This window comes from Papio anubis, chromosome 5, assembly GCF_008728515.1.
Source record: "Papio anubis isolate 15944 chromosome 5, Panubis1.0, whole genome shotgun sequence".
NCBI classification, from domain to species: Eukaryota; Metazoa; Chordata; class Mammalia; order Primates; family Cercopithecidae; genus Papio; species Papio anubis.
This window is the reverse complement of record NC_044980.1, coordinates 127002535-127029303: the sequence shown is the minus strand read 5'-3', so window position 1 is coordinate 127029303 and position 26769 is coordinate 127002535. Positions and strand designations below refer to the sequence as shown.

The following is a 26769-nucleotide window of genomic DNA, read 5'->3' as shown; positions in this document are numbered from 1 at the left end:
TACCAATAATTTATCTAATTGTCTTTTCAATGAAGTGATTTTCTCTAGTGTATATTTGTTTGCTGTGGTATTAATGTCTGTTCCTATCTTTTTTTTCTTCTAATGTCTTTAGATTCTGTTTATTTTCCAATTTAAATCATTGACTATCAGCCATTGTTTTTTTCTCAGAAGCATTTTATTTATTAATTTGTTTTTAGTTAAACAATCATTTTACTGCTTGAGTACATAGACAGATTTATGCGAGCAGGACAGAGGCTGTTGATGATTCATATTTCCAATTGGGAGGGAGGATTCACTTGGTCTTACAAATATCTAGCCAAATGGTGATCTGGCTCTCTATCAGAATCAGACATAATTTAGCATCCTTATCCTTTCTGTTTTGTTCGAGATGCTTTCAAATAGCAACTGCTTTCTTAATTAAATGGTACAGATCATCAGGGAGATCAAGAGCAAGTCCTTTGGACTTAAGAATTCTTAAGGGCTGGGCGCGGTGGCTGAAGCCTATAATCCTAGCACTTTGGGAGGCAGAGACGGGCAGATCACGAGGTCAGGAGATCGAGACCATCCTGGCTAACACGGTGAAACCCCGTCTCTACTAAAAAAAAAAACAAAAAACAAAAAAAACCCAAAAAACTAGCCGGGCGAGGTGGCGGGCGCCTGTGGTCCCAGCTACTCGGGAGGCTGAGGCAGGAGAATGGCCTAAACCCGGGAGGCGGAGCTTGCAGTGAGCTGAGATCCGGCCACTGCACTCCAGCCTGGGCGGCAGAGCGGAGATTTCATTGCCTGTCACAAAACATACTTGTGCAACACATGTGAGTCTCTCAGGATCACACTGATTTGTGAGGGAGTCAGGCCCTTTTTGGCCAGTTTGTAAATCTGCTCCTTCATGTCATCACATATCAACTTCAGCCAGGTGGGGATGCTGCGGTGATAGGGCAGAGTCCCTCCAGGGAGCATGCATGTGACCCATGATGGCGGCTGTCAGGGAGCGAAAGGCGGAGCATTTTAAATGCATAAATTTACTTCTAAGCACAGCTTTAGCTGTATCACGTGTTTTTATATGTAGTGTTATTTAGTAAAATGTTTTTCCAATTTCCAATATGATATCTACTTTATGAGTTTTTTGGAAATGTAATTCTCAGTTTCCAAGCACATGGAAGTTTTTGAAATTAATATTTAGCTTAATTAGAGTGTGGTCAGAGAATCCCTCTGTATTATTTCATTCCTTTGAAGTGTATTGATTTGTTTTATGTGCCAACATATAGTAAATTTTTGAACTTAAAAATAATTCTGTAATTATTGGGTGCAATATTCTATAGGTGTCAGTTCAAGAGTGTTAATTGTGTTGTTTAAATCTTTATACCGTATCTGATTCTTTGGCATGTGTCCTGTTTATTTGTTATTGAGGGTTATGTGTTAAAATCTTCTAGTACTATTGTGGATTTGTCTACTTCTTCGTTTAATTCTATCAGTTTTTAATATACATTTAAGGCTATGTTATTAGGTGCAGGCAGTTTAGGTTTGTTGCATTTTTCTGGTGAATCGTACCATTTTTTCATTATGAAATATGTCTCATTTCTAGTAATGCTTCTCACATTACAGTCTACTTCATCTGTTATTAATATAGCTACGTGTTTTGTTTAGAGTTTGTATAGTAACTATTTTTGTTTTCTTTTACTTTGAATATTCCTACATATTTGTATTTCATATAAATGGTTATTTTATAAGCAATATATGGTTAGGTTTTACATTTTCTATCCAGTATGACCATCTCTGTCTTTTATTTGGAGCATTTTATTTGGAATCTTTTTTATTTAATATAGTTACTTATATGTTTGGTTTTAAATCTACCACCTAGCTATTTACTTTCTATTTGTTCCATGTATTCTGTTTTCCTTTCTCTGTTACTGCTTTCTTAAAAAAATAGTTGAGTATTTTTGTTATTCAATATTTCCCTTTATCAGTTTGTTATGAGAGATATATATTTGACAATTATCTGCAGATTTTTGTCACATGCGTCTGTGACTTACCAGAGTTTAATAAAATTGGTATTTTACTCCTTCTAGATAATGAAAAGACCTTAGAATACTTATTTGCTTCTTTCCCTATTTATGTGCTAATGATGTCATGTATTTTAATTTTACATGTATTAATCATATAATAAACATATAATAATACATATAATAATACATATATTAAAACATTATTATTGTTTTAGACAGTTAACATTTACTCTTTTGTTACTATTTATTCCTCCCTGCATTTTCAAGCTTACACTGGGGTCATTTTTTTCTGTCTAAAAAATACCCTGTAGTATTCCCTTTAATGCAGACTATATGATGACAAATCCAGTCATTTGTATTTTCCTATACATGTCTTTATTTTACCTTCATTTTAAAGAATTTTTTTTTTGAGATGGAGTCTGGCTGTGTCGCCCAGGCCAGAGTGCAGTGGCGCAATCTCGGCTCACTGCAAGCTCTGCCTCCTGGGTTCACACCGTTCTCCTGTCTCAGCCTCTGTAGTAGCTTAGTAGAGACAGGATTTCATCGTGTTAGGCAGGATGGTCTCAATCTCCTGACCTTGTGATCCTCCCACCTTGGCCTCCCAAAGTGCTGGGATTACAGGTGTGAGCCACCGCCTGACCAACGTTTTTGTTTTTTGTAGAGATGGGTTCTCACCATGTTACCCATGCTGGACTCAAACTCCTGGGCTCAAGTGATCATCCTGCCTTGGTTTACCGAAGTGCTGGGGTTACTGCCATTTGTTAACTTCTTATAGCTATGTCATGTTCTAGTGCATTACTATAATACAGTTTCTTTATCCAGTCTCTAGTTGATGCACATTTGAGTTGTTTCAATTATTATGATTAAGGCTGCCATGAACTTTTTTGCACAAGTCTTTTTGTGGATCTATGCCTTCATTATCTTTGGAAAAATATTTAGAAGTAGAATTGTGTGGTCATAGGGAAAATGTATGTTTAAATTTATGGAAAATTACCAAACAGTTCTCTAAGGTGAGATAATTGTTTATACTCTCACCAGGAAAGACTGAGAGTTCCAGTTGTTCCATAGCTTTATAAACATCTGGTATTATCACTTTATCCATTCTAGTGGGTGAAGCTTTTTTTTAAAGCAAAGTTTTAATTTGCATTTTCCTAATGAACAATGATGTTGAGCACCCTTTCACATGCTTACTGGCCATTCTTATGTCTTTTTTGTTTGTTCAAATACCTTGTACATTTTAAATTGGATTTTTGTTGTTGTTGTTAATTGTTAGTGGTTCCTGATACACTCAGAATACAAGTCTTTTTTAAAAATATTTAAATCCACATTTATTAAATATCCCTTGTTTTTCATTCAGGAGATACCAGAAGGGCCCAGGTCCTGCTGCACAGCAAAGCTTCTTATTCTGGAAGTGGAGAACCTGGCACCCAAACCTAGGGCCAGAGGTCTGTCAGACCCACAGCCCAGGCCCAGAACTGGAAATTCCTGACTCCTTCCAGAAGGGCAGCAAGCAAGGTTTCAAACTTGCTCAATTAAGTTGCCTAGACTTGCATTCAAATTCAGCTCCACTTCTCACTAGGTGTGTTAACACAGGCAGCCTTCATCTCTGCACAGGTTCCAAGGAACAGCCTGGCAGTCACTGAAGGTATCTTCTCTCAGGTCAGGTCCCCTCTAGCTCCGGCATCTCGGGATTGCTGCTGTAGAAACACTGAGGGATGGCAGGCACTCTTGTGCCATGTGCTGGGTCAGGGACACAGAGTGGAGCCACTGGTGAGAGGTGGCTGTCAGGAACTGGCAGCTAACAAGGTCGCCTCCCAGTTTCATAGACAAAGACTGCTTGAACATGAGACTCAAGGAGGGACCTCAGCAGGCCTGGGGTGTTCAGCAACTGTTCCTGGCCTGAAAAGACAGAATCAGCTAGAAGCCTCTACCTTTAAGAGAGGTGACCCCACCACCCAAAGGAACACAGGAGCTGTGCTGCTTGTGCTATGCCCAAGCCAGCAACACTCTTCCCATCCCAGTCAATCCTTTAACACACCTAACACCAAGACAATAACTTTAAGGCATCCATCTCCTTCCCACCCAAACTTCCCACCAGCTTCTATATTCCACTCAGGCTGCAGGGTTAGAGAGGCCTGGCATCAAACTCTGATCTGCCGGTTTGTGGCTGGGCAACCCTAGACACATAATTCTGACCTTGGGCTCCTCATCTGTACTGAACTTAAAAACAACCTCATGGTGATACCTCAAAGATTTAAAACAAGAATTAAGAGGTTTGGCACAAAATAGGTGTTCAACAACATTAGCACCTTCCTCTTCCATGAGTTTTTCCTTTAAGATGAGTACACATTGACCTCACCCTTCACTAGCTCCCGGGGCACTCAGCCCCTCTGCAGAACTGAGACTCTGGTTCTCTTTGCTTTGCCTTGTAAATATCCTGTTCCATGAATCTCTCAGGGCAGGACTGTTCCCTGTTATTCCTCTCCACTGTTTCAGCTCCTACCCTTACCACCTCTCTTGGCTTCATCCTCAACTTTTTATAAGGCTTTTGCTTTAAGTGTGTAATAAAATAAAATTTGTACTGAGCCTGGAGCATAGCAAACACTCAGGATTCCATTCACCTTTCACACCAGAATTGTCCAAAACAACTTCCACAGCGACAGAAATGCCCTCTAATCTGTGCAGTCCAATATGGTCGCCACTGGCCACCTGTGGCTACTGGCCACCTGAAATGTGGCTAGTGTGAAAATGTAATAGAACTCCAAATTTAATTTAATCATGTATGCCAAGTGGCTGCCACATTAGATGGTGCAGATCTATACAAGGCCCAGCACACCAGATCCAGGAGGGAGCAAGTCATTGTCTAAAATTTTTATAACCTTGCTCTGGATAGAAGGGCAAGGTCTCAAACCATTTCAAAACTGTTCTAGCAAGCACTGAAGGAATGCATAGGGTCACCACAGACCCAAGCATGCTGGAGGCTTGCTACGGGATACAAGTCTTTTGTCACACACATGCACTGCAAATACTATCTCACAATTCGTGGTGTGTCTGTCTATTCATTTTATTAACAATATGTTTTCCTTTAAAGACGTAAACTTATATAAAATAAAATGCAAGGGGGCCCTAACTATTTAGCTTTATCAATTGTAGCAATTAAATATACCCATGTAACCACCCCCCAAAGCAAGATATGAAATAATTACATCACCCCTTATCCTCCTTTCAGCCAGTGCCTCCCATCAAAGGAAACCAGTATCTGACATCTGTCACTAAAGGTTAGGGGGTTTTTTTGGTTTTGTTTTTTGTTTTTTGAGATGGAGTTCTGCTCTTGTTGCCCAGGCTAGAGTGCAATAGCACGATCTTGACTCACCGCAACCTCTGCCTCCTGGGTTCAAGCAATTCTCCTGCCTCAGCCTCCCCAGTAGCTGGGATTATAGGCGTGTGCCACCACACCTGGATAATTTTGTATTTTTAGTAGAGACGGGGTTTCTCCATGCTGGTCAGGCTGGTCTTGAACTACCAACCTCAGGTGATCTGCTCACCTCGGCTTCCCAAAGTGTTGGGATTACAGGCATTAGCCACCACGCTTGGCCCCATTTACGTATTTACTGTATGTTTCCAGTTAGATAAAGTTCAAATACAAATAAAACTATCCTCTGGGCTCTTTCAGACTCGTGACCTTGGGTGATCTGCCGGCCTTGGCCTCCCAAAGTGCTGGGATTACAGGCTTGAGCCACTGTGCCCGGCCAAAGATATCTTCTAAAAGTCTTAAAGTTTTCCATTTGCATTTAAGTCCATAATACATATGAAATTATTTTTTGTGTTTGGTATGAGGTAAGAGTTTAGTTCCTCTTTTTCTATATGGATTACCAATTGTCCCAGTCTCATTTATTTAAGAGTCTATCCTTTCCCCACTTATTGTCAATACCATTTCTATCATATATTAAATTTCTGTACATATGTGGGTTTTTTTAGGCTCTTTATTCAGTTCTACTGCTCTTTTACCCTTACAGCAATTCAATGGTGTCTTTTTTTTTTTTTTTTTTTTTGAGACGGAGTCTTGCTCTGTCACCCAGGCTGGAGTGCAGTGGCGCGATCTCGGCTCACTGCAAGCTCCGCCTCCCGGGCCCACACCATTCTCCTGCCTCAGCCTCCCGAGTAGCTGGGACCACAGGTGCCCGCCACCACACCCGGCTAATTTTTTGTAGTTTTAGTAGAGACGGGGTTTCACCATGTTAGCCAGGATGGTCTTGATCTCCTGACCTTGTGATCCGCCCGCCTGAGCCTCCCAAAGTGCTGGGATTACAGGTGTGAGCCACCGCACCCGGCCTCAATGGTGTCTTAATTACAACTTTAATATGAATCTTGATGTCTGGTTAGACACATGCTTCTACTTTGTTCTTTTTTTTTTTTTTTTTTCCAGACAGAGTGTTTTTCTGTCGCCCAGGCTGAAGTGCAGTGGCACGATCTCAACTCACTCCAACCTCCACCTCACAGGTTCAAACAATTCTCCTACCTCAGCCTCCCAAGCAGCTGGGACTGCAGGTGCCCACCACTACGCCCAACTAATTTTTGTATTTTTAGTAGAGACGGGGTTTCACCATATTGATCAGGCTGATCTTGAATTCCTGATCTGTTGCGGGAAGTCAGGGACCTCGAATGGAGGGACTGGCTGAAGCCGTGGCAGAAGAACATAAATTGTGAAGATTTAATGGACATTTATCACTTCCCCAATCAATACTCTTATAATTTCCTATGCCTGTCTTTACTTGAATCTCTTAATCCTGTCACCTTCGTAAGCTGAGGATGTGTGTCGCCTCAGGACCCTGTGATGATTGTGTTAACTGCACACATTTTTTGTAAAACATGTGTGTTTGAACAATATGAAATCTGCGCATCCTAAAAAAGAGCAGGATAACAGCAATTTTCAGGGAACAAGGGAGATAACCATAAGGTCTGACTGCCGGACAGAACAGAGTCATATTTCTCTTCTTGCAGAAAGCAAATAAGAGAAATATCACTGAATTCTTTTCCCAGCAAAGAATAACCCTGGGGGCCGGGCGCAGTGGCTCAAGCCTGTAATCCCAGCACTTTGGGAGGCCGAGACGGGCGGATCACGAGGTCAGGAGATCAAGACCATCCTGGCTAACACGGTGAAACGCCGTCTCTACTAAAAAATACAAAAAACTAGGCGGGCGAGGTGGCGGGCGCCTGTAGTCCCAGCTACTTGGGAGGCTGAGGCAGGAGAATGGCATAAACCCGGGAGGTGGAGCTTGCAGTGAGCTGAGATCCAGCCACTGCACTCCAGCCTGGGTGACAGAGCGAGACTCTGTCTCAAAAAAAAAAAAAAAAAAGAATAACCCTGGGAAAGGAATGCATTCCCAGGGGGAGGTCTCTAAAATGGCCACTCTGGGATTGTCTGTCTTACGCAGTTGAAGACAAGAGATGAAATACACCCTGGTCTCCTGCAGTGCCCTCAGGCTTGCTAGGATTAGGAAATTCCAGCCTGGCAAATTCTAGTCAGACCGGTTGTCTGCTGTCGAACCCTGTTTCCTGTTAAGATGTTTATCAATGACAATGCGTGCCCAGCGCGACGTGGAACCTCATCGGTAATTCTAATTTTGCCCTGGCCTTGTGATCTTGCTCTGCCATTTGCCTTGTGATCTTTTATTGCCTTTTGAAGCATGTGATCTCTCTGACCCAATCCCTATTCATACACTCTCTCCCCTTCTAAATCCCTAATAAAAGCTTGCTGATTTTGCAGCTCGAGGTTGCCATCACGGTCCTACCAATATGTGATGGTCCCCCGCAGAGGCCCAGCTGTAAAATTTCTCTCTTTGTATTCTTTCTCTTTATTTCTTAGACCGGCTGACACTTAGGGAAAATAGAAAAGAAAAGAACCTACGTTGAAATATTGGGGGCTGGTTTCCCCGATACTGACCTTGTGATCCATCTGCCTTGGTCTCCCAAAGTGCTGTGATTACAGGTGTGAGTCACCACACTCAGCTCATATCTCTTTTCTTTTCTTTTGTTTTCTTTTCTTTTCTTTTCTTTGAGACAGAGAGTCTAGCTCTGTAGCCCAGGCTGGAGTGCAGTGGTGAGATCTCAGCTCACTGCACCCTCTGCCTCCTGGGTTCAAGCAATTCTCTTGCCTCAGCCTCCCGAGTAGCTGGGATTACAGGCATGCGCCACCACACTCGGCTAATTTTGTATTTTTAGTAGACACGGGGTTTCTCCATGTTGGTCAGACTGGTCTCAAACTCCCAACCTCAGGTGATCCGCCTGCGTTGGCCTCCCAAAGTGCTGGGATTACAGGTGTGAGTCACCGCGCCCAGCCCATCTTTCTTAAATAAGACACAAAAAGCAAAAGCAAAAAGGAAAAACTGTTGACCAAATGTAACTGTATGTGGGCCCAGTGGTGCACGTCTATAGTCCTAGCTCCTCCAGTGCCTGAGGTGGGAAGATCGCTTGAGCTCAGGAAGGTCAAGGCTGTAGTGAGCTGAGATCGTGCCTCAGAGCTCCAGCCTGGGGAACAAAGGGAGACTCTATCTCAGAAAGAAAAAAAAAACTATATTAAAATTTAGGACTACTCCTCATACCAGAAGAGTAAAAAAGTGAAAAAGCAAGTCACAACTGGGAACTTAGAGAACTTACGTAACTTACATAATTATACCTCAAACACATGGTGAATTCCTAAAAATCCACAAACAAAAAAGACAAGATACCCCAAAGAAAAGTGAGCAAAAGATTGATATGTCACAAAAGCAAGAAGGTGAATGGCCAAAAATATGGAAAAAAAAAAAAGAGCCTCAGCTTTATTAGTAAGCAGGGAAATGGAAATTAAAACCACAGATTCTAGTTTTCATTCTCACCCAGTTGGCAAAAGTTCATTGTCAACACCGAGTGTTGGTGAGGACGTGGAGCAATGGAAATGTTCACACTCCGCTGGTGGGAGTGTAAATTGGGAAGACAACCTGGCATTATCTAGTACATTGTAGATGGGCACACCCCGTGACCAGCTATTCCTCTCCTTGGTTTTTATTCTGGAGAAAGTCCTGCACGTGGACTTCAGAAGGCATGTAAGGATGCTCCCAGCAGTGTTGTTTGTTACAGCAAAATCTGGAAATAGTCCAAAAGTTTATCAACAACAGACTGGATAAATAAACTGTCATATATTATTAATATATATACACACAGACACGAACATGAATGAACTATATACATCAACATGAATAAATCGCAAACATTTTTCTTAAGAAGAGCAAGTCATATTATGGTTCCACATATGTAAGTTAAACACATACAAAGCTAAATATATTTTAAAATATACAATGTATGTTTTGATTATAAAGAAAGTCAAGGAATAATAAATACAAAATTCAGCACAGCATACCTGTCTGTTGGGGATGTGATCAGAGAGAGCATACCTGGAGCCTCAGTGTTACTGGTAATGTCATGATTTTTGCAAGAGTGCAAGGGAAGGCTGGGCGCAGTGGCTCATGCCTGTAATCTCAGAACTTTGTGAGGCCAAGGAAGGTGGATCATTTGAGGTCAGGAGTTCCAGACCAGCCTGGCCAACATGGCTAAATCCAGTCTCTACTAAAAATACAAAAATTATGCATGGTGGCACGCACCTGTAGTCCCAGCTACTCAGGAGGCTGAAGCATGAGAATCACTTGAACCCGCGAGGCAGAGGTTGCAGTGAGCTGAGATTGTTCCACTGCAGTCCAGCCTGGGCAACAGAGAAAGACTCCATCTCAAAAAAAAAAAAAAAAAAAAAGAGTGCAAGGGAACTTGTTTTATTATTAGTCTTTAAATATGTTAATTGTATTTTTGTCGATATTATTTTTCACAATAGTATCTTAACAAAAACAAATCTTACAAGCTACAGGGTTGTGGGGCAGGCAGTGGGAAGAGATGGGCATAGTAGTCAATACAAGAAATGCAAGAATCTTCTAACTCATTCCTCTAGGTGATTAGTAACCTTCTGTTTCACTTTTTAAAAATTTTAGTTGTGTATTTTTTCTTATGAAATATTTCATAAATACAGAAAGATATAGAGGATAATATAATCACTTATGTGTCCATGACCCAATTTAAAGTGTAAGGCTTGGCCAAGTGCAGTGGCTCACACCTGAAATCCCAGCACTTTGGGAACCCTGAGATGGGAGGATCACTTGAGGTCAGGAGTTCGAGACCAGCCTGGGCAACATGGTGAAACCTGGTCATTACTAAAAATACAAAAATTATCCAGTTTTGGTAGGCCACTGTGCGACCCAGCTACTTCAGGGGCTGAGGGTGCTTGAGCCCAGGAATTGGAGGTTACAGTGAGCTATGATCACACCCTGCACTCCAGCCTACGCCACAAGATGGAGACTCTGTCATAAAACAGCAACAATAACAAAAAGGTCTAAGACTTTACAAAAATAGTGGAAGCCCTTTGTGTAACCCTCCCCCATGGTATTCCCCTTCCTGCATCCCTAGTAACCACATTTCTGAAATTGGTACCACTCCTTTCTATGTTGGTCTTCCTACTTTTACCGACATATGCATGTACCCTTAAAGGTTCGTATTGTATTGTTAGGCATGTTTGGCATTATATATATATGAAATTATGGCATCATTTGGTACCTATTCTTCTGCAACTCTTTTTTCCAATGTTATTTTTAGATTTTTACTTAGAGACAGGGTCTCACTTTGTCACCCAGGCTGGAGTGCAGTGGCCTGCTCACAGCTCATTGTGGCCTGTAACTTCTAGGCTCAAACGATCCTCCTCCAGAGCAGCTGGGACTATAGGCACATGCTACTATGTCCAGATAATGCGTGGATAATTTTTCTTTACTTTCTTTCTTTCTTTCTTCACAACACAAGACCGGGTCTTGTGTTGCCTAGCCTGGTCTCAAACTCCTGGGCTCAAGCCATCCTCTTGCCTGGGCTTCCCAAAATTGCTGGAATTATAGGTGTGAGCCACCACGCCCCACCCCCAATATTTTTCTTAATGTTTGTCCATGTTGATGTGGTAGGATTCTTTATATCCAGTTTTAATTTATGTTTCCAGTCCTCCAAAATTTTACAAACTTTTTGTTATGGGAAATTTCAAACATATACAAGAGTAAACAGAATCTCATAATAAGATTCTCATAATTCCTCCTGTTACTCATCACCGAGCTTTAACAATTAATATAACATGTGGTCAATTTTGTTTCACCTATTCCCCCACTCATTTCCCACCCTCTTGTATTATTTTGAAGTAAATCCCAGACATCATATAATTCTTTCCTAAATATTTCAATATGTGTTTCTAAAAGCTTAGGGTTCTTTTTATAAAGATATAATCACTTATCACACCTACAAATAATTAACAGTTTCTTTTTTTGAGACAAAGTCTCACTCTGTGGCCCAGGCTGGAGTACAGTATCGTGATCTCGGCTCACTGCAACTTCCACCTCCTGGGTTCAAGGGATTCTCTTGCTTCAGCCTCCGGAGTAGCTGGGATTCCAGACGTCTGTCACCATGCCTGGCTAATTTTTTGTATTTTCAGTAGAGATGGGGTTTCGCCATGTTGGCCAGGCTGTTCTCAAACTCCTGACCTCAAGTGATCTGCCCGCCTTGGCCTCCGAAAGTGCTGGTATTACAGGCGTGAGTCACTGTGCCCAGTCAATTAACAGTTTCTTTTCTTTTCTTTTTTTTTTTTTTTTTGAGACGGAGTCTCGCTCTGTCGCCCAGGCTGGAGTGCAGTGGCCGGATCTCAGCTCACTGCAAGCTCCGCCTCCTGGGTTTACGCCATTCTCCTGCCTCAGCCTCCCGAGTAGCTGGGACTACAGGCGCCCGCCACCTCGCCCGGCTAGTTTTTTGTATTTTTAGTAGAGACGGAGTTTCACCGTGTTAGCCAGGATGGTCTCGATCTCCTGACCTCGTGATCCGCCCGTCTCGGCCTCCCAAAGTGCTGGGATTACAGGCTTGAGCCACCGCGCCCGGCCTCTTTTCTTTTTTTTTTTTTGAGACAGAGTCTCACCCTGTCGCCCAGGCTGGAGTGCCATGGCACGATCTTGGCTCACTGCAACTGGGTTCAAACGATTCTCCTGGGTTCAAATGCCTACGGGTTCAAATGATTCTCCTGCCTAAGCCTCCCAAGTAGCTGGGATTACAGGCGCCTGCCACCATGCCCAGTTAGTTTTTGTATTTTTAGAAGAGACAGGGTTTTACCATGTTGGCCAGGCTGATCTCGAACTCCTGACCTCATGATCCACCCACCTCCTCGCCTCCCAGCTGGCATACAGGTGAGCCACCGCGGTCCAGCCACTTTCAGCTTCTTTTCCTTCCCTTCCCTTCCCTCTTCCTTCCTTCCTTCCCTTCCTCCCCTCCCCCTCCCTCCCTCCCTCCTCCTCCCTTTTCTTTTTTTTTCTGTGTTTTGAGATAGAGTCTCGCCTGTCATTTCAGACTGGGCACAGGACTGGCTCCCCTGCAACCCTCCACCTCAGGGTTCAAGCAGTTCCTTCTGTCTCTAGCCTCCCAGAAGTTGGGATAGCACAGGCAAGCCACCACACCACTAATTTTGTGGGCCTTTTAGTAGAGACAGGGTTTCACCATCTTGGCCAGGCTGGTCTTGAGCTCCTGACCTCATGATCCACCCACCTCAGCCTCCCAAAGTGCTGGGATTACAGGCGTGAGCCACTGCACCCGGTCAACAGTTTCTTAATATCATCAAATATCCAGTGTTGAAATTCCCAAATTTATCATGTGACATTTTTCACATTCTGTTTGAATCAAGTCTTTATTTTTGTTTTGTTATTGTTGTGGTTTTTTTTGTGGTTTTTTTTTTTTTGGAGACAGAGTCTCGTTTTGTCACCCAGGCTAGAGTGCAGTGGCACAGTCTCAGTTCACCGAAAACTTCGCCTCCTGGGATCAAGTGATTCTTGTGCCTCAGCCTCCCAAGTAGCTGGGACTACAGGCACACACTACCATGCCCAGCTAAATTTTTGTGTTTTAGTAGAGATGGGGTTTCCCCATGTTGCCCAGCCTGGTCTAGAACTCCTGACCTCGGCAATCTGCCTATCTCAGCCTCCCAAAGTGCTGAGATTATAGATGTGAGCCACTGTGCCTGGCCAAGTCTTTGTTTTATTTGTTTTATTTATTTATTTTTTTAACTTGCTGATATGCTACCCCGTGCTGAAGATCTCACCCTGAGTGAAGGGCAGTTTTCTCACTCCATTGATGGGTTAAGAATATAGACTTCTTCAGGTGGCTTGTGGGACCCTAGAGCATTTTCCACAGATACCTGGTTTGTACATCACTGATGTATTTATTTATTTATTTATTTATTTATTTATTTATTTATTTAGAGGCAGAGTTTCCCTCCTGTCACCTAGGCTAGAGTGCAATGGCGCGATCTCGGCTCACTGCAACCTCTGCCTCCTGGGTTCAAGGATTCTCCTCCCTCAGCCTCCCGAGTAGCTGGGATTACAGGCACCTGTCACCACGCCCAGATAATTTTTGTATTTTTAGTAGAGACAGGGTTTCACCATGTTGGCCAGGCTGATCTCAAACTCCTGACCTCAGGTGATCCCCCAACCTTAGCCTCCCAAAGTGCTGGGATTACAGGCGTGAGCCACTGTGCCCAGCCTCATCACTGATATTTATTAACTCTTTAATGTTGTTGGTTTTTATGCTTCCTGTGGTCCTTGTGTAAAGAGCTCCTTTAAAGTCTTTCTTCTTAACATCTCATTAGATGGTTAGGCAGTTACTCAGTATTTACCATATTGACTAAAATAAATAATACTTGTTTATTAATAATTCATGCTAAGCAACTACTGATTTCCATAATCTTACCATCCTTGCTCTTCCTTAAAAGTGAAGGGTGTGGGGTGAGATGAAGGAATGAGGAAATAACCAAATAAGACAATGTTGGAGTAAGTAGACTGTGACCTGAATGGTACTGTACAGTGCTGACAGCTTCTTAGCCTAGTCTTACATTCAGGCTCTCATCCATCATTTAGGCTGCTGCAGTGTGGTGTTAGACAATGCATGTCTAATGCATGCAGTCTTGCCAGTTGCTCTCAGTATTGTTGGCACAGTGGTGTTTCAATGACAATTTCATTATTTTCCTTTTTTTTTTTTTGAGATAGTCTCGCTCTGTCACCAGGCTGGAGTACAGTGGCATGATCTCGGCTCACTGCAACCTCTGCCTCCTGGGTTCAAGCAATTCTCATGCCTCCGCCTCCCAAGTAGCTGGGATTACAGGCATGCGCCACCACACCCAGTTAATTTTTTTGTATTTTTAGTAGAGATGGGGTTTCACCATATTGGCCAGGATGGTCTCGATCTCCTGACCTCATCATCTGCCTACCTTGGCCTCCCAAAGTGCTGAGATTACCAGCATCAGCATAAGCCACCGTGCCTGGCCTATTTTCCTCTTTTTAGTAAGAATAAAAATGAGTAGAATTGGAAAAAAAAAAAATGAGGCTGCTGATGCTAGTGATTGGAAGCACTGCTCTCATCACAAGTGTGCTGAAAGAAGACAAAGACAAGCTCCTCAGAGGACCAAGAGCAATGAATCTTTAGCCTCATCTGAACTCTTAGTCACGTGCCAGCTGACATATATTCCGTTGTTAAGAATAAAAAGAGGTTTATGCCTGTAATCCCAGCATTTTGGAGGGCTGAGGCGGGCAGATCACTTGAGCCCAGGAGTTCAAGACCAGGCTGGGCAACATGGCAAAACCCCATCTCTACTAAAACTATAACAGATTAGCTGGGCATGGTGATGTGCACCTGTAGTCCCAGCTACCTAGGAGGCTGAGGTGGAAGGATGACTTGAGCCCAAGGAGGTTAAGGCTGCATGGAGCTGTGATGACACCACTGCACTCCAACCTGAGCAACAGAGCAAGACCCTGTCTCCAAAAAAAAAAAAAAAAAAAAACTACAAATGCTAAAAATACATTGTTCAATGCTGTGACTAAAATGTGAAATACAATTGGGCATTTTATAATATTTTTAGCTTTCTGGGAATGAACTGCCCTTAACGCATTTAAGCCTATTGTTTGACTTGCATACATTTGTCTATTCAATATGTTTCAGAAACACATTATGTTCAGAAACATGGAAGGGCCCATATGTGAGTAAAGCTTCCTCTCTCACAGTTACCCACAGAATTACAACTCTAGAGATAGAGTGAGGAAACCAGCCTAGGCCTATCACAAGGTCGTCATGCTCAGCCAGCCTGGAGAGAAGGACGGAGAAGAAAGGGGATGAATACCTTGCCCAGGAGAACAAGCCACTTTTTCTCCAGCAGCCCAGGGCAGTCATTTCATGAGAGGCCAACCTGATGACATGTGCCCTGTTCACATGGTCAAAATATGCTGTCCAGCTGCTCTGTTTCCTCATGTGGTAGGCGCCACAGGTGTCATCTTTTGGTATTTGGGTGAGGCAGGAGCCTGAACAGCCTCATTTGAAGTCTTGATGACATGCAGAACCTGGCAGTGACTTAAAGTGTCATTTAGTACAAGACAGAGGACCCCTTCAGCAGTTAGGATTGGAAGCCCAAGGGAGCTGTTTACCTCATGGCCTTGAGCATCTACAGACAGGATCAGAGGATGCAGTACGGGCATGCAGCCTTCACCATCTGCTCTGCCTTGAATTACAAGTATACCAAGAATGCTCATCACAACTACCTCCTTGGGAAAAGGAGGCTAGAAGTGATTTATAGCCCTATGCAATATTTTAGGTCCAACACTTTTTGTATTTATTTTGGCAAAAGCTTTGGGAGCAGAGGAAGTCGTAGTACAATGGTATCACTTGACTCTGACATCGCCAATATTACTTTTCCCTGGATAGTACACTAAGCTCAGCTATGTTAAATTATATTTCACTGTATTTGCCCCCTGCTTAATAGTAAGGAAATGGTCCTGGGCCTAAAATCTAGCTTACACTTTGAGATTCTTCTATAAAAGAGAACCTCAGAGGAACAGAAACCTATATGATGATTATGAGCCTCAACTTCATTCAACAAACATTGGTGAATTGTATTTGAATTGCTCTGTTTGCTAACTAGAAGGTGAACAGTTACAAAGCAGAGAACCAAGTTTTCTTCATCTTTTATTCCCCCATGGAACTTATGGCACTTAGCACATAGCAGGGATTCAGAGCAGAGCAGAGAAGCAGAGCCTAGAGAAGATGTGTATCACAGTACAAGGCAGAAAGTAGTTAGGGCTGAGAAAGAGACTATGCATGAGCTGTGGGATCCCAGAAGAGGAGAGAGATGACTTCCAGCTGGAGGAACTAGAAAGGCTTCACAGGGTGGTATCAGCTAAACCAGGTCTTGACAGATAGCTGGACCTTAACAGATTGAAATGTAGAGGATAAGAGTTATCATATATTGAACTGTGCCAGGCATTGTGCTAAGCATTTGACATGCCTAATCCAACTGAATTCTCCCAGCAACTCCGTGAGAAATATACCCTTATCCCATTTTATTTAGTTTTCCATAAATTTAATAAATTAGAGATGGGTGGTCTTGCTATGTTGCCCAGGCTGGTCTTGAGCTCTGGGGCTCAAGCAGTCCTCCTGCCTCAGCCTCCCAAAGTGCTGGGATTACAGACATGAGCCAATGTGCTCAACCTCACCATCCTATTTTAGAGCTGAAGAAACTTGTGGCTCAGGCAAATTAAGTGATTTTATCAAAGTCACACAGCTGGTAAGTGACAGAGCCAGGATTCTACCCAGTCTGAAATAAAGGGTAGTTCCTTTTTTTTTTGAGACAGAGTTTCGCTCTTGTTCCCCAGGCTGGAGTGCAATGGCACAATCTCGGCTCACTGCAACCTCTGCCTCCTGGGTTCAAGCAATTCTCCTGCCTCAGCCTGCCGAGTAGCTGAGATTTTAGGCATGCGCCACCATGCCTGTGTGCTGATTTTGTATTTTTAGTAGAGACGGGGTTTCTCCATAATGGTCAGGCTGGACTCAAACTCCCGACCTCAGGTGATCCATCTGCCTCGGCTCCCAAAGTGTTGGGATTACAGGCATGAGCCACCACGCCCGGCCTAGGGTAGCTCTTAAATACTGCGCTATACTGACCCTAGTTCTGTAAATACATTCAGTGGTTCAGTGTTTGGAAAAATATGGACTATGTTCTAAAAGCATTTACTAGTGATATGGCTGGAGGATGGAGGATGTGGAGGGTGGAGAGCAGAGGGAAAAAAAGTTGTTTGGTAAGTCAGGGACAGGTCACAGAGAACTTTGAATGCTATGCTAAGGAACAGGGATTTTTGGAAGGTGATGGAAACATTAAATGCCTATTAGTGAAGTGGCAGGACTAGATATGTACTTTAGGAAGACAACTCAGTATGACGGGGCGGGATGAGAAGCATAAAAACCAGTTGGGTGGCTATTGCAGTAGTGGCGCAGGAGTGCAAAGGCATGCATAGCCCCAGGAATATGTAATCCTGCCAGCCTAGTTGAGATTGTTTCATTTTAAGACAAAAAAACCCAAAAAACTGTGTTCAAAAATCTAGACTCCAAACAATATAAATTAGGGGATAATTATTAGTTTTTTATGTGCTCTGTTTTAAAGCTTTTAAAATAAGATTTGGCTTATAAAATTTTTTGCACATGAATCTTTAGGAACTGCATAAATTGACCTCTGTTTATATAACATTCTTTACTATTTATTTATTTATTTGAGACAGAGTCTTGCTCTGTCGTTCAGGCTGGAATCCAGTGGTGAGATCTCAGCTCACTGCAACCTCTGCCTCACAGGTTCAAGTGATTCTCCAGCCTCAGCCTTCCTCAAGTAGCTGGCATTACAGGTGCATGCCACCACGCCCAGCTAAGTTTTGCATTTTTTAGTAGAGACAGAGTTTTGCCATGTTGGCCAGGCTGGTCTCAAACTCCTGACCTTGGGTGAAGTGCTGTCACTTCACCTGAAGTAATTTTTCATCCCTCACTCCCCTCCCATCCTCTCACCCTTCTAAGTTTCAAAAAAGAGTTTTAGTTATAAGGGATATATGGAAATTTGCCATAGTCCTCGGTAATAATTGATTGGCAATGTTCCTTTAAAGAATGTTATGTAGGCTCTCCAGTGGCCAACGTTTTTCATTTGCTGCCTAAAACATTATCATCTGGACATTATAGGATTATTAATTTTAAGTGTTGGAGTGATTTCATTAAAATGAGTTTTTATTCTTTAGAGATAAATATTAAAGATTTAAAGTTGAAATTATGATGCCTGAGATTTGCTTCAAAACACCTTCCTCCTGCCTCAGCCTCCCAGAGTGCTGGGATTACAGGTGTGAGCCACCACGCCCAGCCTATGTAACATTCTTTAAAGGAACATTGCCAAGCAATTGTTACAAAGGACTATGGCAAATTTCCATATATCCCTTATAACTAAAACTCTTTTTTGAAACTTAGAAGGGTGAGAGGATGGGAGAGGAGTGAGGAATGAAAAATTACTTAATGAGGCCGGGCGCGGTGGCTCAAGCCTGTAATCCCAGCACTTTGGGAGGCCGAGACGGGCGGATCACAAGGTCAGGAGATCGAGACCATCCTGGCTAACCCGGTGAAACCCCGTCTCTACTAAAAAATACAAAAAACTAGCCGGGCGAGGTGGCGGGCGCCTGTAGTCCCAGCTACTCTGGAGGCTGAGGCAGGAGAATGGCGTGAACCCGGGAGGCGGAGCTTGCAGTGAGCTGAGATCCGGCCACTGCACTCCAGCCTGGGTGGCAGAGCAAGACTCCGTCTCAAAAAACAAAACAAAACAAAACAAAACAAAAAAAACAGCACAGGATGGAGGAAGTCAGCTGGAGTGCAGATAAAATAATAATGGCCATGAGTGGATGATTGTTCAAGCTGGATAATGGGTACACGGGGGATTATTATACTATTCACTATATAAATTAGTGAATGGCTGGGCACAGTGGCTCATGCCTGTAATCCCAACACTTTGGGAGGCCAAGGCAGGCGGATCACGAGGTCAGGAGTTCAAGACCAGCCTGGTCAACATGGTGAAACCCCATCTCTACTAAAGGTACAAAAAATTAGCTGGGCGTGGTGGCGGGCACCTGTAATCCTGGCTACTCGGGAGGCTGGGGCAGGACAATCACTTGAATCCGGGAGGCAGAGGTTGCAGTGAGCTAAGATTGTGCCACTGCATTCCAGCCTGGGTGACAGAGCGAGAGTCCGTCTCAAAAAAATAATAATAATAATAAAAAATTACTGAATAATTATTAGCTTTACAAAAGGTCTGCTGTTATCTATGTTTGAAATTATAAATAACTTAAAAATGATCACTCTTTAGGTATAGAACAGAATTAGCAATGTTTAGATTTGGGGTGGAATACTAATGAATTGTTTCTAGAAAAATGTGCATGTCCAGTAATTTCTCTTCTTTCTCCTTTTTTTTTTTTTTTTTTGAGATGGAGTCTCGCTCTGTCACCAGGCTAGAGTGCAGTGGCACAATCTGCTCACTGCAACTTTGGACTCCCTGGTTCAAGCTATTCTCCTGCTTCAGCCTCCTGTGTAGCTGGGATTACAGGCACATGCCACCACACCCAGCTAATTTTTTTGTATTTTTACTAGAGACGGGGTTTCACTATGTTGGCCAGGTTAGTCTTGAACTCCTGACTTCAGGTATCTGTCTGCCTTGGCCTCCCAAAGTGCTGGAATTACAGCGCTTGACCAGTAATTTCTCTTCTTAATGCATAGTACACTATTCAATCCACCTACTGTCTCCAAGCCTACACTAACTCTATAGAGCTGTGATTAGTTGTGGATGCATTTGTCTGTGCCTTTTATCTGTGTTCTTAGAGCTTTTTCACCTCTGACTTCCCTTTCATTAGATTAGTAACTTCATCCTGGCAGGACTTTCTATTTAACTGGCCACTCACCCTATGGCTCTAAGTACTATGATATCTCAAGTATGAGAAAATAAATTGTTGAAGACAAGATATGAGATCAAACAGTGTAAGTCAACATTTTTCAAAAGGCTGGCAAAGGGATGGTGATTATGTAAATGTCGGTTTATATGTCAGAAACATCTGAGTTCAATTCATTCACCGACAGTGATTCCCTCTGAAGCTCGGGAGAATGTATCACACTTTTTCTTCCTGTAAAATAGAAATAATCTAATCTCAGGGTAGAGAAGTGAGAGGAGAGAAATAGGAGAGAAACAGGGTTGGGGATGGCAGCCGTGTTTTCCAGTGACCCAGTCATTCCCAAGTGGTGGGGACCATGGACCTGTCCTCAGGTGGCTGTGCCCTCCATTGTGGGTCTCTTATTGGTGTGGGTCTTCTGAGTAGGTGAACTTGCCACCATAAGTCTTCTGCAGCAGCTGTAGCCCATTTTCCTCTTTTAGCATAGAGTTGTAAAAATTTTATTGTTGGCCAAGTGTGGTAGCTCATGCTTGTAATCTCAATGCTTTGGGAGGCCTAGGTGGGAGTATTGCTTGAGGCCAGGAGTTCAGGATCAACCTGGACAACATAGTGAGACCACCCTCACATCTCTATAAGAAATTTTAGGCCGGGTGTGGTGGCTCACACCTGTAATCTCAGCACTTTGGGAGGCTGAGGCGGGTGGATCACTTGAGGTCAGGAGCTCGAGACCAGCCTTATCAACATGGTGAAACCCTGTCTCTACTAATAATACAAAAATTAACCAAGTGTGGTGGCACACGCCTGTAATCCGAGCTACTCGGGAGGCTGAGGCACAAGAATCGCTTGAACCCAGGAGTCAGAGGTTGCAATGAGCCAAGATTGCACCACTGCACTGCAGCCTGTGTGACAGAGTGAGACTCTGTATCAAATAAATAAACAAACAAAATTTAAAAAGAAGGAAAATGTTATTGTTGAGAAAGATCATAGCATTATTTTAAAAGTAATCCAAAGGCTCTGAGTGTGCAGGGACTTGCTCAAGGTCATAGTTATGCACCGAGGCTCAGACTAGAAGCCAGGTCTCCTCAACAGCTAAGTATATGAGACAACTCTCCACCTCCACCCAAGTCCTAGAGACATTCCTTGGGGGCTTATTTTGAGGATCTTAGGCTGATAGGAATCAAGGGATAGGTTAACAGCTGCCCTATATTGAGAACTATAATCTCTAGTTTTGGCTTTCAAAAAGAAGTGTAGAGAGGGTGACTTACCTCTTAAGCAACCTGCTAAGATGACTGCACAAATTGCTGTAGAGGAAGGGTGATGTCATCTTGTCCTTTCTGGCCTCCACACTGAAACTGGGAACTACTCTCTTGGTAAGGAAATAAAGGAGGAAGTGAAGAAGAGTCATCAGTGCTTAAGGAACCTGGTATGTGAGCTAGGATTCCCTAGCTGTCGGCTGAGGCAACAGGGCGAAACTCTCACTCACGTGTTCTCAGGCCCCAGCTGAGAAGGGATGGGGCACTGCTGGTTGTTGGGACTGGCCCGTTCACCTATGCAGTCTGAGCAGCTCATGGGAATTCTAGAGATGTCAGAACTTCACGGCTGGGCGCGGTGGCTCATGCCTATAATCCCAGCACTTTGGGAGGCCGAGGCGGGCAGATCAACTGAGGTCGCGAGTTCGAGACCAGCCTGACCAACATGAAGAAACCCCAACTCTACTAATAATGCAAAAATTAGCCGGGTGTGGTGGTATAATCCTGGCTACTCGGGAGGCTGAGGCAGGAGAATTGCTTGAACCTGGGAGGCAGAGATTGCAGTGAGCCAAGATCACGCCATTGCACTCCAGACTGGGCAACAAGAGCGAAACTCCATCTCAAAAAAAAAAAAAAGAGAGAGAGAAAGAAATGTCAGATTTTCTCTGTTTGGATTGTTCAATACTTCTGGAAAGTTTTCTTTAGTAGAAACCTTGTATAGTAGTTGGGAATGGATAACTGGCAAGTGTGGCTTGGATATAACAGGTAAGATGTGATTATTGGGAAGTTTTTTCCAACTAAATGGACATTAGCACTTAAGATTCCACCTCCCTTCGCCCTGTAAAAGTGGCTAAGAGGCCAGGCACGGTGGCTCACGCCTGTAATCCCAGAACTTTGGGAGGCTGAGGTGGGCAGATCACGAGGTCGGGAGATCAAGACCATCCTGGCTAACATGGTGAAACCCCATCTCTACTAAAAATACAAAAAATTCACTGGGCATGGCGGCGGGCACATGTAGTCCCAGCTACTCAGGAGGCTGAGGCAGGAGAATCACTTGAACCCAGGAGGTGGTGCCTGCAGTGAGCTGAGATTGTGCCACTGCACTCCAGTCTGAGCGACAGAATGAGACTCTAACTCAAAAAAAAAAAAAAAAAAAAAAGAAAGAAAAGAAAATGAGTAGTGAACAGGCCCACACTCCAGGGGCCCAGAAAGCCAGACATGTCAGGTCATTTGAGCTTTTGTAATCCTAGGTAGGCTTTAAGTCCTAATTATTACTGTAGAAATAGGTGCTTTTCAATCATTAAGAATACAGAATTATAGCTTGAAAATACAACACCTAGCCACCCTTCTGAAGTGTTTCCCGATATAAAAGGAGCCCTGGCTTTTCCCTGCTTGCAGGCAGGCAATCCTCGAGTCTCGACTGTGTGAGATCCCCTGCTCTGTCTCCTCCTTGAAGGACTCCAGGATGAAATGAAGTTCCCATCAAGTCCTGTGCCCATGGCCTGCTCCAACCTTGTGTTTCCTCTTTTGTCAAATACTTCCTCAGGAGCCAATTCAAATCTTCCTTGCCTTAATTTGGGCCTATTTCTGGGTTAGTCATATGGTAGCATAATAACTTCCTAATCATTATTAAGTAGCTGCTCCTTGAAAAATTTTTATGAGCTTTGAGCCTCTCAGAAGAAAGATATTTGAAATCCAATAAATAAATACACAAATAAACAAACATGGCACACCTTAGACTTGGAATCTAGTAGAAGGGAGGATAGTAAAGGTAGCCTGAGAATCCAAACCCAAACGGAGACCTTGCAATGAGCTACAGGAGCCGATTCTGGTTTACATCATTCTTCTTGATCAAAGAGCAGGGCCTGGGCTGACACGGCAGGGAAAGATGCTGACTCTGGATTCACATGAAGTAGAAGCTAATGCTGACATTTTTAAAGGGAATATCAAGAGCCCAAAGATGTGAGTTAGTTAATGACTCTGAGGATATAGGGATGGGGATCTAACCAAGAGACACTGCAGGAATAGGTAGGCTCTAGGACCCTGAGGGGGTGATGCATTTCTGGGGCAAGGGATAGAAGGGAATAAAGCTATGCTGAGCCCTTCAAAAAAGGTAAGTCAGGCACCACTGGATGGTGGGTGTCTTTGTCTTAGGGGAACCATCCAGGCCATTTGTGAATCTCTGGGTCTGTCTTGTCACATAGCAGCTGTCTCCAGGTTTTAACCTGTGCTCATCTTTCTGAATGCCGAGCTTATGTTACGGTTTTTATGTTTAGGCCCCCTTGGTAGTAAATATCTTCTGGATTCTGATTGTTTGTTTATGCACGTACCTTTCTCCCTCTGTTCCTTTGTACTGTTTTACAAAGCCCACCTCCTTGCTTACTTATAATTGCCCATAATAATAGTCATAGCTGTGGTATTCAGAGTGATTCACATCCTTGCATAATGGGCTGTTACCCAGGTAAGTCCTGAGGTGTAATTCTAAGTTCACAAGCACAAGAAAGATAGTCATTGTTTGATTTCTGGGATCCTCCTTCAGAAATTGCCTGAAAAATGCATTGATTCCTTCCCAAAATATCATGAATTGTGTCTTCTGTCTTCCTGTAGAAGTTCTCATTGTGATTATCCTCATTTGACATGAGAAAACATCAGCATGAAAATGAGTAACAGCTTTCTTTATAATTTAGATGTTTCATTTACCTCCATACATGGTTGTTTTAAGAGCATTTAAATGTATCTGAATAGAATTCAGATCAATTCAAGAATTCTAAGAATTTCTGATGGGTTTTAAACCTTACCAGTTTAATAGAACTGTTCTGGATGGCTGAATCTATGCCTGCCCTGGTGTCCTTCAGTGGGAACTGTCCGTCCCTATTTGTGTCTGGCACAGGTGGCTCACCAAAGGACAAAGACAGGATGGCTCAGGACCAGAGCTCCACCACCTGTGGAGTCACTCAGAGCCGCTGACCTGGGTATATAAGGCCAGTCACATTGCCTGTGTCCTACACATGAGAAGACAGTAGTGTTAAGGGAAAAGATGTTTCTCTGTCATCTCCAAGACAAAGTGGGCGAGAGCAGTACCTTGGCCTCAGGCAGGCACATCTGCTCTACCACCAGTGTGCTGCAGCCATACCTGACTTTCCAGTTCCTGTGGAATGCACATAAACTGTGTTGTCTGCCCATGTGTAAAGTGCTCTTGCAATATGGCACTGCTTGGTCAAATTAAGTATATGCATATTCTATGATGAGATTTTGGTGTCAATTGACACCCTCCCCTTTCCAATATCAACCAGGACAGATGTTGCGAACAGAAACCTGGTGGAAGTGAGAATGAGGGGCCACGTCCTAGTTTTACAGACTGTATCCTCAACTAGGCTCCACCTGACGGAGTGAGTAGGAGCTGAAACCCAACCTGAGCTCCACATTGTTGAACCTTCAGCTTTACTGTTGGGGCTGCATCCTCCAGGAGGAAAAGGTGCCTTTTTTTTTTTTTTTTTTTTTTTTTGAGAAGAAGTTTTGCTCTGTCACCCAAGCTGGAGTGCAGTGGCACGATCTCGGGTCACTGCACCCTCTGCCTCCCAAGTTCAAGTGATTATTCTGCCTCAGCCTCCCGAGTAGCTGGGACTACAGGCATGCACCACCACACCCGGCTAATTTTTGTATTTTTTTTTTTTTTTTTTTTAGTAGAGACGGGGTTTCACTGTGTTGGCCAGGCTAGTCTCAAACTCCTGACCTTGTGATCCACCCGTCTTGGCCTCCCAAAGTGTTGGGATTACAGGTGCGAGCCACCATGCCCAGCCGAAAAGGTGCCTTTTCTGAGGCACATAAAGACACCATATAAGCGAGAGACTGCCTAAAGATTCCCACATGGGCGCAAAATGAATCACACAAGCAGCTGCTTATGGCAGCATTGTCTTGGTGGTGGGAAGTTGGAGGCACTTGGGAGTGCCCAGTACTGGGGAAGCAAAGAGGACAAATGTGGTGGGTGCACACTATTCAGTACTCTGCAGCAGTCAGAATCATGGACTAGATGTGTACATAGCAACATGTATAGGGTCTTTTTTGTTTTTGTTTTTTGAGACAGGATCTCACTCTGTTGCCCAGACTGGAGTGCAGTGACATGATCTCAGCTCACTGCAGCTTTGACCTCCTGTTCCTCCTACCTCAGCCTCCCAATAGTTGGGACTACAGGCAGGCACCACATGCCTGGCAAACTTTTGTATTTTTTGTAGAGACAGGATTTCACCATGTTGCCCAGGCTGGTCTTCAACTCCTGAGCTCAAGTGATCCTGCTGCCTTGGCCTCCCAAAATGCTGGGATTACAGGCATGAGCCACCATGCCCGGCCTAACATATATAGGTCTTAAAAACAAAGTGAGAAATGAAAAAAAGGAAGACAGAATGAGATATATAACACAATAATACTAATGTAAATTAAAATACCTGCAAACCAAACAACACACTTGTAAGGTACATGGATGTGCTTTGGTCAAGGATAGGCCAAGGTAAACATCCTGCATGACTCAGCGGGATTGGAGTGCCGGTGCATAACTCCATTTGTAATATAATCACAGCTATGTAGCCATAACATGGGAAGGCTTATCACCTAGCTTGGCGCCACTATTGTTCGTAAAAGGTATAACTGCCTTGCTGACACTGTGCATACAGCACGCACCCAGAGAAGGAGAGAGACAGCCAAAGCTGTCCATCTTGTAGATGGACAGAGAGGAGCCAGGGCTTGGCTTGGCTTGTGCCCAGAGAGAGAAAGAGTTAAGCTGCTGACCCTGTAGGGAGAGCTGGCTGTGCAGCTGTGTGTGGGAGCGGCAGGAGCCGCAGAGCCAGAGCAAGCAGCTGAGACAGAGACAGACAGTGTAAGAGAGCTGCTGAATAAAACCATATTTCATCTGCCTGCAGCCCCCTGAGTATTCTTTCAGCTATCTGCCACCCATCCACCCACTGCCTTCGGACCTCAGGGCCGGAACCTGACCCTGGGCATGACAACACTTCACATGAACACATACATACAAACCAAAAATATATACATATACATACATGTATATATAATAATTAAATATATGAGAATGGTTGCCTATGGGAAAGGACAGGAGGGAGGTCTGAGGATAGGCAGATATCTATCCATCCATCCATCCATCCATTAAATAGGAGCCTTAAGGCCAGGCATGGTGGCTCACACGTGTAATCCCAGCACTTTGGGAGGCTGAGGCGGGTGGATCACCTGAGGTCAGGAGTTCGAGACCAGTGTGACCAACATGGTGAAACACCATCTATACTAAAAATACAAAAAATTAGCCGGGCATAGTGGTGGGCGCCTGTAATCCCAGCTATTTGGGAGGCTGAGGCAGGACAATCGCCTGAACCCAGAAGGTGGAGGTTGCAGTGAGCCGAGATTGCGCCATTGCACTCCAGCCTTGGTGACAAAAGAGAAACTCCGTCTCAAAAAAAAAATAAAATAAAATAAAGAAAAGAAAGGGGCCTGGAATGGACTGATCATAGTATAATGAGCCATGAACCGAAAAGTGCGATTAACTTAATACTCTATACCTAAGGCCTAATAATTTCTCTTTTTTCTGAAGTGCTCTGAGCCTTGCCATTTGAGGTTTCCCTCAACCCAGCTGTTGACCACCAGCATGGC

At 43.7% G+C, this 26769-nt stretch overlaps 1 protein-coding gene and 1 non-coding gene across 3 annotated transcripts in view; one reads left to right on the top strand and one right to left on the bottom strand.

Moving 5' to 3' along the window:
- CDKL3 (cyclin dependent kinase like 3) overlaps window positions 1-26769 on the top strand; it is a 145433-nt gene that overhangs the window by 109664 nt on the left and 9000 nt on the right. The window lies entirely within an intron of this gene.
- LOC116275144 lies at window positions 4861-4991 on the bottom strand. Its single transcript, XR_004184103.1, has one exon. It is a non-coding gene; the product is annotated as a small nucleolar RNA SNORA9 (small nucleolar RNA).